The sequence below is a fragment of the Loxodonta africana genome, chromosome 20 (genome assembly GCF_030014295.1).
Source record: "Loxodonta africana isolate mLoxAfr1 chromosome 20, mLoxAfr1.hap2, whole genome shotgun sequence".
Taxonomy (NCBI): Eukaryota; Metazoa; Chordata; class Mammalia; order Proboscidea; family Elephantidae; genus Loxodonta; species Loxodonta africana.
The window spans coordinates 27,628,026-27,644,466 of NC_087361.1; the positions used below are offsets into that span (position 1 = coordinate 27,628,026).

Consider the following 16,441-nt stretch of genomic DNA (forward strand, 5'->3'; position numbering starts at 1 on the left):
AGACTTAGTGACATTAATTAATTATGTTGTACAACCATTACCATTACCAAATTCTCTATCATCATAAACAGAAACTCAATACTTTCTAAACAATAACTCCTCCTCCTTTCTCTCTTCTGCCCGCCCCTGGTAACCACTAATAAACTTCGGTCTCTATGTATTTGCCTATTCTAGATATTTCATAAGAGTGAGGTCGTGCGATATTTGTCCTTTTGTGATTGTTTTACTTCATTTGGCATAATATTTTCAAGGTTCATCTGTGTTGTCACATGTATCAGAACTTCACTTTATGACTGAGTAATAACCCATTGTATGTATGTACCACATTTTGTTTGTTCATTTATCTGTGCACGGACATTTAGGTTGCTTCCACATTTGGTGATTGTGAATAGTACTGTAATGAAGATTGGTGTACCTGTGATTGTTTGCCTCGTTACTTTCAAGACTCTTGGGTATATATGTAGAAGTGGAATTGCTGTATCACATGGTGGTTCTGTTTAACTTTTTGAGGAGCTCCATAACTGTTTTGCACAATGGCAGGCCACTGAATTTTGTTAAGTGCTTACTTATTTATATACAGTTAAAAAGACCTAAGTGTACTAGGCCAAGACTGTTAATGAATTCCTAATTATTGTTTAAGTCAAGTTTTCTTAAATTTGAGCATTCGTGTACTGAGATATACATAAATCTTAGCAGCATGCAATGTGCTAAAAAAACAGAAATAAAACCCGAATGCTAATTAACTGTGAAATAATTCTGGTGCATGGGAATTATCAAAGCTGGACATTAAAATGTCCAATTAGACAACCACTCAAAGTTCCTTGATCTAGTCTCCACCACTCCATGACTATGTCATTAAGGTAAAAAACTCACGGCTTTATGAAGACTTGTCTCAAACCCTTCTTCTTCCACAGTCATAACAATTGAGTTATCAGCAAGTGATTGTTTTCAACTAAAGACCTCCACCTTGAGGCAGTCAATGATTTAATGCTATGCTGTGTTTGACCACCTGATGGTTGCTTGGTATGACACCCATGCCTTTCATCATAAGTATCTTTTATGTCTCTTTTAAAAAAATTTTAGACCTAAAATATCCTCAGAATATTATTTTTCAGTCTTCTCAAAATTAAATTCCTATGATGGAATGTTACCCAAATTATTATCTAGACTTTGGTATGTTTGAGATGTGGTTAGTGTGTTCTGTGTGAAAGTATTTGGCATAATACATCATTCAACTCACATTAACCAGGGAGATAAAGACAAAGAGAAAGGATTATAGAAAAACTCATGCTTCAGAGTTTGTGTAATTTTAAAGTACTAAACTGGGCTGACATCTACAGTTGTATGTCAGATTAATCATTTACCTTGGCGCAATAGTTGAGATTTGTATATATGTCTCAGATATATACATATCGTATGTGACATTGTTACTTATCAGATTTGAAAGCTGTGTAACAACTGAAGGGGAAAATAACTGTAAAGAAAAGTAGATTTCTTGAGACTTGAAACCTTCAGGGTATAAGAAATCTATCAAGAATATAAAAACACTGTATAAGGGTTTTTTTTTTTTTTTTCCAAAAAGTAGATAGACTATATAAAGATATTAAATTAAAAAAAATGAGGACTGTTTTTATTTTTTCAGGAATAAAATATTGCATTTCCCAAATTCTATGAAACAACTATGAAATTTAGGCTGGGAGGTTTTAAAGTTTGTTTTCAGATACCTCAGTAAGAATTTTAAATTAATATATGAATGGAATCACTGATAACATTTCACTACTGTGAGGCCAAAAGAGAGAAGTTAATTATTTCTAAGTGTAAAAATCTATATTATCTAATATCTTTGACTTCAGTTTAAATATTTTAAGTACCATTTTGTTAGACACTATTGATTGGTTACCAAGAAATAGATTTCGATTTTCTGATCCCTTTCTTATTTGCACAATGAAGGCAGGAAAAACCAAGCACGCACATTGCCACTCACCATTTTCAGCTAGCAGTTGTCATATAACAGAATAAAATGTTATGTAATATAAGCGGAAGATTTCCAAGAAAGGGGTCTTCCTAGTAAAAGAAGTTTCTTACTGTCTTGAATACAGACACAAATCCTGATGTTTCAAGGGCCATTTTGTGATCATGAGAGGCGGGTAAGGGAGTTGTTTGCAATACTGAGCTGCTGAAATAATATCAGTAGCCAATTACGTTTACTTCTCCTATTGTAAGACAATAATAATCCTCTATTTTTTAAAGCATTGTTAGTCGGCTTTTACATTTGTTGTTGCTGAAAATATTTTTGATTGCTGAATCTGGCATGCGTACTAATTGTTACAAATAAATGTTAACTAATTTTTAATAAATTACATTTGCAATGAATAAATTGAAAATCCAATCTTAACTCTCAACCTAGTGCATGGAATGTTTTCAGAGTTCTCCAAGGTGCGCTAAAGATCCCCAGGGACCAAAACAGTGAGTGTAGTAGAGAGATAAATATGAGAAGCATAGATATAATGCTAGGTTATTCCCATTTTACCTAGAATAAAAAAAAAAAAAAAACATTGCCGTCAAGTCTATTTCGACTCATAGGTACCTTATAGGACAGAATAGAACTGCCCCGTAGGGTTTCCAAGTAGCAGCTGGTGGATTTGAACTGCTGTTTGGTTAGCAGCCAAACAGTTATGTGATTATTCATTGTTATGGATTCAATTGTGTCCACCCCGCAAAAAAAAAAAAAAAAGATATGTTGAAGGCTTAACCTCAGTACCTGAGAATGTATTCCTTTTGGAAATAGGTGTGTTCTTTTGTTATGTTAATGAGACCATACCAGAGTCCTGTAGGTCCCAAACCTAATCCCTTCTGAGTGATGTCTTATGAAGGAGACTACGGACACAGAGACACATATACAGAGGGAAGACAGAAGCCATGCAATGATAATTGCAGGCAGCCACGAAAAGATGGAAGAGACAAACAAGGACCTTCACCTAGAGCCTAGGGCTAGAATAAGGGCTTCTAGCCTCCAGATCAATGCTGTCAATGTATATTGATAACTACTGGTGATTGGAATTCAAAAGTTGGGAACAAATAAGAAGGATCAATAGTTGGAAAATATGGTGATAGAAATGAAGCCAGAGAAGGCGTGATAGAATTTTTCAAGAGCGACAAGGTCTTCATTGCAAATACCATTTCTTAGCAACATAAACAGGGACTATACAAGAAGACCTCACCAGATGGAATACACAGGAATCAAATTGACTACCACTGTGGAAAGAGACAATGGAGAAGTCTGTCTGTCATCAGGCAGAACAAGGCAGGGACTGACCACAGAACACACCAATTGCATGTACCCAGGTTCAAGCTGAAGCTGAAGAATATTAAAACAAGTCCCGGAGAGCCAATATATGCCTTCAGTATATCCCACCTAAAATTAGAGACCATCCAAGAATAGATTTGATGCGCGGAACACTAATAACCAAAGACCAAATGAGTCGTGGGATGACATCAAAGCCATCAAACATGAAGAAAGCAAAAGGTCATTAAAAGATAGGAAAGAAAGAAAAGACCAAAATGGATGTCAAGATAGGCCTTGAAACTTGCTCTGAATGTAGATAGCTAAAGCAAATGGAAGAAATGATGAAATAACAGAGCTGAACAGGAGATTTCAAAGGGTAACATGAGAAGACAAAGTATTGTAATGAAATGTGCAAACACCTGGAGTTGAAAAATCAAGAGAGAAGATCAAGCTGAAAGAACTGAAGAAAAAATTAAACCTTGAGTTGCAATTTTGAAGGTTTCTGTGAGCAAAATATTAGATGACACAGGAAGCATAAAAAGAAGATGAAAGGAATACTCATAGTCACTCTACTGAAAAGAATTGGTTGGCATTCAACAATTTCGGGAGGTAACTTACGATCAAGAATCAATAGTATTGAAGGAAGAAGTCCAAGTTGTACTGAAGGCATTGACAAGAAAAACAAGGCTCCATGAATTGACAGAATACCAGTTGAGATGTTTCAATCAACAGACATAATGCCGGAAATGCATACTTGTGTATGCCAAGAAATTTGGAAAATAACTATGTGTCCCATTGACTGGAAGAGATTCATATTTGTGCTCATCCCAAAGAAAGGCAATCCAACAGAGTGAGGAAATTACTGAGTAATATCATTAATAGCACCTCAAAAAGCAATTCAAAAATTGTTGCAGCGGTAGATCTACAGGGAACTGACAGAAATTTCAGCCGGATTCAGGAGAGGACATGGAATGGAGGATACCATTGATGATCTCAGGTGGTTCTTGGCTGAAAGCAGAGAATATCAGAAAGATGTTTACCTGTTTTATTGTCTATGCAGAGCCATTCGACTGTGTGGATCATAACAAATTATGAATAATGCATACAATGGGAATTTCAGAACACTTTCTTATACGTATGAGGAAACTATGCATAGATTAAGAGGTAATTGTTCAAATAGAACAAGGAGATACTTTGTGTTTAAAATCAGGAAAGGTGTATCTTTTCACCATACTTATTCAACCTGTATGTTGAGCAAATAATCTGAGAAGCTGGACTATATGAAGAAGATCAGGGCATCAGGATTGGAGAAAGACAAATTAACAACCTGCAATATGCAGATGGCACAACCTTGCTCGCTGAAAGTGAGGAGGACTTGAAGCACTTACTGATGAAGATCAAATACTCCAGTCTTCTGCATGGATTACGCCTCAACATAAAGATAACAAAAATCCTCACAACCAGGCCAATAAACAGCATCATGATAAATAGAGAAAAGATTGAATTTAATAAGGATTTCATTTTACTTGGATCTACAATCAATGACCATGGAATCAGCAGTCAAGAAATCAAAGGACATCTTGCATTGGTCAAATCTGCTGCAAAAGATCTCTTTAAAGTGTTATAAAGCAAAGATATCACTTTGAGGTCTTAGGTGCATCTGACCCAAGCCGTGGTGCTTTCAATTGCCTAATGTGCATGTGAAAGCTGGACAATGAATAAGGAAGACCAAAGAAGATTGATGCCTTTGAATCACGGCATTGGTGAAGAACACTGAATATGTCATGGACTGCCGGAATAATGAATACACCTGTTTTGAAAAGGTACAACCAGAATGTTCCTTAGATGCAAGGATGACGAGATCAATCTCAGGTTGTTTGGACATGTTATTAGGAGGAAACAGTCGCTGGAGAAAGGCATCATGTGTGGTGAAATGGAGGGTCAGCAAAAAAGAGGAAGACACTCAGCAAGATGATTTGTCGTAGTGGTTGCAACAATGGGTTCAAATATAGCAGTGATTGTGAGGATGGTGCAGGACCAGGTGGTGTTTAGTTTTGTTGTGCATGAGGTCACTATGAGTTGGAACCAACTCAATGGCACTTAACAATAACAACAAGAGCCTCCAGAAATGTGAGAAAATAAATTTCTGTTTTTTAGAACCACCCACTTGTAGTATTTATTTTATGCAACACTAACAAACTTTTTTTTTTTTAACAAACTAGGACAATCAGTGAAGTGGTATTGCAGAGAAAAGAAATGCTAATGGATGAATATTTCACACTAGGGCACATATCTCACATAGAAAAGACCGCTGCCTACAAAGGGTGATTCTTTATCTAAAAGAGAGGATGCCATTGTGATGTAATTTAACAAAGTAATATTTTGTGTATATCTTTTTTTTTAATAAAAATATTTATGTACATTTGTGTTCACATGATACTGGTATCCTTAGATAACCTCTATCAAGTAGATATCAAAAACAGAAAAATTAAAAAGATAATAAATATATAAGAAAATAATAAAAATCTATTTCTTTCAATACTAAATATATGCAGTTTCCCTTTATAAACTTTACATGAACCTTAAAAGAGTGTAAAATTCAAATCATAATCTTTTTCATGTAATCAATTTTAAGATTCTTTTTTAAACTACTTCATGTCAATTTTAAACTAAAATTAAGTGAGAAACTGTAGGCAGGTATAAAATTACCACAGTAACTCAAAATTGAAAAATGAAATCTTTAGCTAGCAAGGCTTTTGTCTAGGAAAAAAAGAAAATATTTCCCCAAAGTTAAGTAATATGCATGCCATTACCACTAATTCTCCTAGTAGAAAATAGTGATGCAAAGAAGAATAAGTGAATCTGTCTTGGAAGAAGTGAAACCAGAGTGTTCATTAGCAGCAAGGATGACAAGACTTTCTCTCATATATATATATATATATATTTTTTTTTTTTTTTTTGGGCGGGGGAGGACATTCTGCTTAGTTGTTTGTTTTAGCAGTTGCTATCGAGTGGACTCAAACTTAAATGGATCCCATGGGTGTCAGAGTAGAACTGTGCTCCATAGTTTTTTTTTTTCTTTATTGCACTTTAGATGAAGTTTTACAGAACAAATTAGCTTCTCATTAAACAGTTAGTACACATATTGTTTTAAGACATTGGTTAACAACCCCATGACATGTTAACACTCTTCTTTCTTGACCTTACGTTCCCTATTACGAGCTTTCTTATTCCCTCCCGTCTTCTAGTCCTTGCCCCTGGGCTGGTGTGCCTCTTTAGTCTCGTTTTGTTTTATGGGCTTATCTAATCTTTGACTAAAGGGTGAACCTAAGAAGTGACTTCAATGCTAAGCTAAAATGATGTCTAGGCACTGTACTCTCAGGGTTTCTCCAGTCTCTGTCAGGCCAGTAAGTCTCGCCCTTTTGAGTTAGAATTTTGTTCTACATTTTTCTCCAGCTCTTTCCGGGACCCTGTACTCTATTCCTGACAGAGCAGTCAGTGGTGGTAGCTGGGCTCCATCTCATTATACTGGATTCAGTCTGGTGGAGGCCTTGGTAGTCGTGGTCCGTTAATCCTTTGGGCTAATCTTTCCCTTGTGTCTTTTATCTTCATTCTCCCTTGCTCCCAAAGGGATGAGACCAGTGGAGTGTCTTTGATGGCTGCTTACAGCCTTTTAAGACCCAGGCACTACTCACCAAAGTAAAATGTAGAATATTTTCTTTTAAACTATGTTATGCCAATTGAGCTAGGTGTTCCCCAAGACCATTGTCCCTGAAACCCTCATGTCAAAACTTCAGAGAGATTGATCTGAAAGACATTTGAAAAGACGTTAAAAAAAAAAAAAAGTAATTGATGGATAACACTGGCAGTGATCATTGCAACAGTTGGCTAACTTTGCTGACTACAGGTCGATAGAGTAGATAGATCTATTTACTGTCTATTTTTTATTTTGAAATGTATATCCTGGGCATCACTCATGATTTGTGAAGATAGTAAGATAGGGCTAGAGTCATAGAGCCATTTTTCTTTGTCTCAAGATAGACTCTCAGCCCATTTCCTGGAGTTTTTTTTTTTTTTTTTTTCCTCCTCAGAACCTCCTTGGAGAGAAATAAATATATATGAAAATAATAAAAATCTATTTCTTTTAATACTAAAAATATCCAGTTCCTCTTTATACACTTTACACGGGCTGACCAAAATGCAACTAAAGCCGGTCCTGCTCTCCATCTTGGCCCTCCAGGTAACCTTTAGCTCATTAACTGTCTTATGCAAAGTAAATTCTGTGCCCTGTGGTGGAGAGTTAACAGGGTAATGAACAAACATTGCCAACTTCTCCCAGCCTTAGAAAGTGCTTACTCATTCTAGAATGCTCTGCACCTGAGCTCGCACCATTTTGCGTTCTGAAACTGATCCTGCCTGTATAAATCAGTCTCAGCAAGATGCCTTGGAGGGGTTTTGGAAGGTACTTAACTTTGTCTCTTTGCTTGGTTAACCAATAAAGTTGCCTTTTGTTCTCACCAACTCAGTCTCTGTCTTTTTGGCCCCTGGATGGCATAGTGCCAAGAAGAACCCAGAGTTCCTGGCAATAAAAGCACCCATAACTAAGAGCTCTATTAAAAACTATGCTACTAATCTAATAATTAGCCTTCATATTAAAAAAAAAAAAAAAAACAGTTCATATAGTTAGTATATTTAGTACAGAGTACTTTTTTTGGCACTCCTCAAAATACTTTGCTAATATTATCTCATTTACCCTTCAAAATGATATTTTGTTTACAAAAAAGTACTTCTCAGGAAGTTGTTCAAAGACCATTAGAATTGTCTAAGGTAATAAATATGTGTAATTCCACAATCCTGAACAATTTTAACTACTTTCTCTATCTCTATTGTCCTACAGATAAGCATTAGGTCCATGGGCAGTCCTGGGCTTGGAGTGAATCTGTATGTTCCCTAAGTGAGCATAAAACCCATTATATTTTTGGTGCTATTGGAGCACTTTTAGCACAGGGATTAAGAGCTCAGCTGCTAACCAAAAGGTCATCAGTTTGAATCCACCAGCCACTCCCCGGAAACCCTATGGGGTAGTTCTACTCTATCCTGCAGAGTCACTGTGAGCCAGAGTAGACTGGAAGCCAATGGGATTGTTTTCATTTTTTTTTTTTTTTTGTCCTAACGGGAAGATTTCCATGAAAGCTCAAATCTCTCTTCTCCTGTTCTCTCTCAGAGGCATATATGTCTTTTTAAAATATTTAATATTATCAAAAATTTTTATAAACAAAACCATGTTTTTGACCCTTCACCTCTGCTTTTATTCCCAATTTCAATCAACTCTTTGTTATTATTTGCAGCATTTTTAATGCTTGCATTCTGGTCCTTAACAGCAAATACATCTTGTTTTGAGTATAAATTGAAGTTAAATGTCGAAAGCAACAACAAGAACAGCCACAAAGCTTTCATTAAAGTAAATATTTAGAATTTACTGCAAAATGGTTATATTTTCTTTAAATATGTTGTTGCTAGTGTTAGTTTCAAGTGTAAGTTCTCTTTAGAATTCTGAGCCAATTATAAAAAGCATTTTAAAACTCTTATTTTTCTAAAGTTTTTTTTTTAATATCTCTAATTTGAAGGACAAACATGATGATCTTGTTTTCTTCTTTTTTTCTCATTTTATCTGCTGTATAGCATCTATTCCATTTACTTCTACATATTTTTAAACCATTTGATTTCCTTTGGACCAGTTGCTTACTGGACCAACTGTCCATCCTCTTCAGTATATGACATATATATATATTTCTTGGTTTTCACCTTCGTATTCCTGGTGAACTCACCTCCTCAAAAATGGTGAGTGGGAAGTAAACATCTGAATCCTTACGTGTCTGAATATGACTCTACTTTGCTTTAATGCTTGATTAATAATTGATTGGGAAAAAAATTAAGGCTACGATATTTTTCCTAAATAATGTGAAGGCATTTTAACAACCATGGCAGTTGATAAGAAGTGTAGTTGAGAGACAGATTTTAACTTCTTTGTAATTATTCTTTAAAAAACAAAACAAGAAATCTTGCAGAAATTTCTAGAATATTTTCTAGAGTCAGAGCATTAAAATTTCCTTTGTAGAGGAAATACTTCAGAAGTGGCTGAATAAGAAGCTTCGTGAACTCCCTCACCAGTAAAAATCATTATGGTATCTGGAAATTGTCCTAAAAGCATAGAGTGAATGAAGATGCAGTCATTCAAGATACTTTACTAAATTCTTTTTAAAAACAACAGGATTCTGTAGTACTTGAGCCATGACTTTGTTTCCTCTCCATCTTTATGACGCAAGTCAAAGCGTTAGGACTTCAACATATCTTTTGGGGGACACAGTTCAATGCGTAACACATGGTATGTTGATTATATTCCAATAAAGATGTTACACGTCTTCAAACTTTTTTATCCAAGGTGTCAGATACATTTTTATTCATTCTACTTCATCCACTGTAGGCCCTTTGGATTCAAAATTTTCTCTCTCTCTCTGGAGAGATTTTCTTTCCCTTCATTCTGGATACATTCTGCAGTTTGAGAGCTGATTAATTTTTAGAACAGTAATATATATCTTTGATATCTATCAGTCTTTCCCTAGTTTTCTTCTTCTTTGCTCCTTTTTTTACATATTTATATTCATATTTTTAATTAGCATCTTATACTTCTTTTACTGAACTTTTAACTCCTCAATACTTTCTGAAATTTTTTCCCATATTCCTCTCTTCCTCTTTTCCTACAGTTATTGCTTCCTTCTTTGTTGATTTATATAGTTAGTTTTGTGTTTAGATATCTTGATGTTGGTACTTTTTTTTTTTTTTTTCCAAATATCAGAGACAACAAGAAGGCTGCTTCCATGCAGTTCTTATTACTTGGTAAGTAACTTGTAGGATGATTGCAAATGTATCTACCTCTTTGCCTGAGGCTTCTGAAAATGCTGAAAGGAAAAGAATTTTATTCTGGAATGCAATACCCACATTACCTCACCTGGTTCTTTGCAAAAAAACGTTGCTCAGTTTCTTCAGGAAATTTTTTGGGTGTCAGGTGGTTGGTGAGAAATTCTGCAGTGCTTGAAACACAGCCATGGGTTAAGGACAGTGGATGACTGCTATTTATGTCAACTTTCAAGCAAACCTCACTTTCAGCTTCATTTAATTTTCCCAACCACACTTAACCTAATCTGCTCTGAGGGCAGATTTTCTCTTCAATGCTGCAGTGCGGATTGGCTTCTTTCTTCCCCACATTACCTCCAAGGATAATCCAGGAAGTAACTTTCTATGTTCTGTTTCAACTATTAACATTATTGCAACAACATTAAGTTGTCAGAAAAGTATTGATATCTTTCTTCCATTGACATAACTCCCTCACCTTTTTATTTCTATGGGTTTAACATTCCTGGATTCTCAAACAGTAACTTGGGAATTTTAGGAAATCAAAAACACTGGTATGTGTGTTTTCTCATAATATTAACTCTTAGGGGTTAAGAACTCATCTACTAACCAAAAGGTTGGCAGTTTGAATTCACCAGCTGTTCCTTGGGAACCCTATGGGGCAGTTCTACTCTTTCCTATAAGCCAAAAAACCAAACCCGTTGCTGTCCAGTTGATTCTGACTCATAGCAACCCTGTAGGACCCTGCCCCCTAGGGTTTCCAAGGAGGGGCTGATGGATTCAAACTGCCAACTCTTTGGTTACTAGCCATAGCTCTTAACCACTACTACGCCACCAGGGTTCCATTCTACCCTATAGGCTCTATAAGACAGAATCCACTCGACAGCAATGGGTTCGGTTTTTTAAAAGGGATGAGTTGATAAGACAATTTAATTATATTTATTTTAAATGTCTACCTTATGAGAATGAGATTCCTTAAGTAATTCTGGTCCAAAATAGGAATTGTCTTTGTGTAAATCTCATAGTCACATATGCCAAAAGAAAAAAAAAAGTTGGAGTGCAGAATGCATCCAAATAATTACATTTGGGACATGCTGTAAAAAAATAAATATATGTATATATTTTTTATAGACCACCTAATTTTTTAAAATTCAGTTTTCTCTGCCATATGACTAAATAACATATGAGAGTGGTATACTGCTTACTCTAGTAGGTTCCAACTAAGTATACACTTTACACATTTTAGATTTTTCCTCTATTTTTCTAGATTTTTAAATAATTATTTTAGTAATTTTTATACGGTGTATTTTCTATTTCTTACTGATAAACATTCCTATGGTTCAACATTCTCAAAAACATTGATTCCTTCATTTCATGGAGAATAATAAACTATCAACATTTTTGGAGTTTTCATGTACAGTTCTATCCTCTCCACTTCCTAAAAGTAGACTATTTTCCCCCAGGTATTTATCCCTCCTTCACACTTTTTTTTTTCTTTTCACACTATCCATGTGCCCCAGATAAAGTTGAGTAGCAAGTGCATAGGATTTCTTTGGCCACAGTTATTGTTCCAGAGAGTGAACACATTGTTCGATTTAGGTTCCAGATATATGAGAGAATTTTGCTTGAGGCTTCTGAGAAAGCACTTAGTTCATAAATGAGAGCCATCTAGAAGAGGACTGACTTCCTGACAACATGAGGTATACAGACGAGAAACTGGGAAAACTAACTCATCATGGGGAGATTTTTGTTATTGTAGTTGTTATGTTCATTCAGGTTGAGTCCTACCGTGTACGACAAAGTAGGGTTTCCTAGGCTGTAATCTTCACTGGAGCAGATCACTAGGTCGTGAGATATACAGACATAAATCTGGGGATACTTATTCACCATGGAGGGTAAGGTCATCACATCTAAGAGTAAGATTCAATCATTTAAGGGCTTAAAATCTCTGGAAGCAGTGAATCTTCAGTCTTCCTTTGGATTTTAGGTTTATGAGATAACACATTTCTTAGGATTTTTTCTTCTTTTTGGGTGGAGGGAGTTTAGTTTTTTGTTTGTTACTGACAAAATTCTCATTGCTTTAACATAGAAAAAAATCTGAAATACCATTCCTAGGAGGTTATAATTAATTGTCTAATGGGGTGCTCTTACTTGTGGGAGTATTTTTGGGACAGGAAAAAAAGTCAAGAACTTAAGCTCTACGTGAATTTAAATAGAAAAAATAGTATAGTCCCATTTTGTTCATCTTCAAATGTATTTTTAGTAATTATCATGGTTTTTTATTTTTTTATTCTTTTTAAATTAGCTGGTGGCATAGTGGTTAAGAGCTACAGCTGCTAACCAAGAGGCTGGCAGTTCGAATCCACCAGGCACTCCTTGGAAACTGTATGGGGCAGTTCTACTTTGTCCTATAGGGTCACTATGAGTTGGAATCTACTTGACGGCAACAGGTTTAGTTTTTTTTTTTTTAATTAGCTACCTTAATTCAAGTATGAAAAAATTTTCTCTCCTTGTGCTCTATTTAGCTACAAATAATAATCTTTGCTTAAAAAGCTAATGTAGAACTTGAGTTTCCTTTCTAAATTTATCCTCACAACCCCCTTACCTCTGACACGCATGCATATGCACGCCCATAACCACAAATTTTAAGACCCCAAAATCATATTGCATGTATTAAGATTGATATTTACTTCACATATTTTGGTCTTTATATCATCTTATAAGCTATTTAATTATTAAAAAAAAACAAAACAAAACAGTGTGCAACATATCCGTTTTCATTCAGAGCACATCGTACATCTAAAGATGTTTGTTGCTTAGGGCATCCTAATACAATTGCTAACATTCACAGTTTTTTGCGTGTAGGAGAAAGAAAGAAGAGGAGGTACATGTTTTCTCAGTAGGTCTACAATATGGAATAAGACAAGACGCTGGCTTGTCTTAGTGGTTAGACTGGGCATCCTGGAACCTTCTGTAGAATATTTTGTATTGCATTTATAAAAATGATGCTCTGTAGATGGCAATCAAATGATGTGACTAAATAAGTGTTCTAGAAGCATCTATTAAGAAAATCTGAGTCAGGTTTGCAATGACTTGGCTTTAACATGCACTTTAAAAATACCTGCACCAGATAATTGTAACACATTTTTCTCAGGTTAACATTTCTTCTCATAATTACAGCTGCCTATTAGAAAGGATTTTTAAAGGAGCTGAATCAAGTCTTTTCTCAAATGTTTTTCCCCCTTACAGAATTTCTAAAAAAAACAGGAGAGACTAAAACAGAACAATTAAGTCTCTATCAATTGTTGGCTAGAAGCAAACCAGGTGCTCGTTATGTGTATGCTAGCATCGTAAGTGTGCTCAATAAATGCCAAATAACAAAGATCCTCACTGAATAACAGAATCAGCAAGTAGAACAGATTTCTTTCTGAGAAATGTTCAGAAACATTCTGTCCTGTGTAGGCCTCCAGGCCATCTGGGACTTGGTTGCCAGTATATAAGCCCTCTTGAGGAATCTCTAGTAAATTCCATAGTTATATAAAAAATGAATAGGAAAGATATCCTGTCACTTATTTCAAAATGACTGCCCAGGCATTTCACATAAATTCAGGCCTTCATGCTGTTGTGTCACAGCTGGCTGTACTTTTATAAGAATATATTATTAATAGTTAAAATAATTAGTTGACCCCTCTGTAATCCAAATAAAATAACTACCATAGTTTTACACAAATGATACATGCCATCTATGTCTGTTTACCCACTGCTTCCTCCCCCCGCCACTGTGCCAATTTTTTCTACATGTTGTAAAAAAAAAAAAAAATAGCATAGTGCCCTTACAAAAATACCTCACGGGGAAGGAGCAGTTGGCAAACAAACGTAGATGGCACACACTATTTGTATAAAAATATGGTAACTATGTATAGGAAAGAATAATATTTTAGGTAGCAATCTGAAAAACCATTATACAATTATCTATTCTTGTAATTGATTGTCAAACAATACATCAGAGTTTTAAAATATGCAATTATGGGAAAGAAATTACTCACAAAATTTGTGTATGCTTGTTTTGGTTTGTCTTCTGTTGCTGTTTTATGACTAAAGACATACTTGACTTTATTGAACGCAGATTTTCCAATACTATTTGATCATGGGATCCCTTTTAGCAAGGAAGAACTAAAATAAAACATGGAAATGGAATTCCACGTATTACGGCGTTAGAAAAAATAGTTTAGCCCTTCTTTCAAAAAAAATTCTTTTTGTTGTTGTAATAAAATACATGTTGCATAAAATTTGTCACTAATGATTCTTAGTACATTTACAATGTTGTGCAAACATCCCCATTATTTAGTTCAAGAAAATTTTAATTACCCTAAAAGGAAGCCTTGTACCCATTAAGCAGCCACTCCTCCTTCCTCCCTCTATAAGCTTCTGGCAATGACCAATCTGCTGTCTCTATGTAGCTATTCTGGAAGTTTCATATACACAAAATAATACAACACATGACCTTTTGTTGTTTTGTTTTTAAATATATCACTGTATTAATGTGAGTCCTTTGAAAAGAAGATACCAAGATGAGGTTAGATGTGCAAGAGGTTTACTGAGGGAGACTCTTCAGAAGAAAAGAAAGAAAAAGGAGGCAAGAAGAGCCAGCAGACTGAGTAGGTCTGAACCTTGTGAAGGAGACAGGGAAGGAAGGAGGGCTGAAGAGGCAGAGTCTCAGAGTATAGTGCACTTAATATAAAGTTTTGGCTAGTCTTCTGGGGAGTCCTTGAGTCAAAATCACACATAAGAAAAGTCCTGTCTCTGGCAGTAATGGACTACTTTATTTTTTTATGCTTGGTTGTTGACTAGGACCAGTTTATGGAAGCACAGCCTCAGGGCAAGCAAGATGGTGGATTCAGAATGGTGCTGCTGGGGCTGTCTGTCAACTAAGCTCTGCACAGCAGGAGATTCGAGAGAAGCAGTTTCATGGCGACCACAAATTTATTACAAAATTTGCTTCACTGCCTTCACATTTTCTTAGCACAGATGATAAAATTAAGTATTTACTTGCAGAGATGAGTCATTGTTATGTTGCTTTATTCATTACTTTAAAAGACACATTGCTGTCTAATTAGTAGAGACAACTTTTCTTGAGATGAAAAAGTTCTTTAAAGTCTTTTTTTAATGATAAATTCTTATTATCTTAGCATATTTAGTTTTCTTCTGATTTGGTAGATTTTAGTGTTATAGTTTGTGAATATAGAGGAAAACTATGTACATGTCTGTGTAGCTACTAATGGACATTAGAAAACAAACAAACTAACCCATTGCCGTAGAGTCCATTCCGGCTCTGGTGCAATCGGTTAGCAGTTAGGCTCTTAACCGAGAGTGGTGGTTCGAGCCCACCCAGGGACATGACTCTAGGCGGTTATTCTGAAACCCTGGTGGCATACTGGTTAAGAGCTGTGGCTGCTAACCAAAAGGTCGACAGTTTGAATCCACCAGGTGTACCTTGGAAACCCTACAGGGGCAGTTCTACTCTGTCCTATAGGGTTGCTATGAGTTGGATTGGACTGGATGGCAACATGTACGTTTCCTATATTAAACGCGCTGAATCTCATCTGATTCGGAGGCTAAGCAAGGTCGGGCCTGATTAGTACTTGGATGGGAGACCGCCTGGGAATACCGGGTGCTGTAGGCTTTTATTGTGTTCTATGAAAGGAGAGAAGGTTAGCACTCCCCTTGACAAGGATAGAAGAGGACCTTGGGCCTTACAACATGCATATGGTCAAGGCATTGCCACCTACTAATGGACATAATAGCTACTAATAGGCATCAGGTGTGTGCCTTAGGGGGAGATGATTGCTCTCCGAAGAAATCCAGAACTCTGATAAGCTATCTTAGTGGGGTAAGGGAGGAAGGGCTGTTCTCTGACACAAGTAAGCCTAGAATAGTCAGTCAGGAGACGGTCACCCTTCCCGGAGAGGGCATTGAGTAACGTCCATTGCCTGCAGGGCCTTCCACTTTTATTACCCCTTTTACCTTTATTACTCCTTTCCCCTATTGGCTCTCTGTACATGCTATTTGGCATGTAGACATGGCTGCTTGCTAGTATATTATCTCCAGGAGATAGGAGCATTAGTGTTCTTCTTCCATGGTGTAAAATGTGGTGTTCATGGAAGCGATGTAGCACACACCTTAGGATGGAAGGCTAACCTTGGGAACCTTGGCTGATGAGGGTGTTTGCTGATCTACCCGTCC

The 16,441-nt window shown here is 36.0% G+C and overlaps 1 non-coding gene across 1 annotated transcript; it reads left to right on the forward strand.

Moving 5' to 3' along the window:
* Positions 1-15,887: 15,887 nt before the first annotated feature.
* On the forward strand, positions 15,888-16,014 carry LOC111750746 (U6atac minor spliceosomal RNA). The gene has a single exon (XR_002785830.1). It is a non-coding gene; the product is annotated as a U6atac minor spliceosomal RNA (small nuclear RNA).
* The last annotated feature ends 427 nt before the right edge of the window (positions 16,015-16,441 follow it).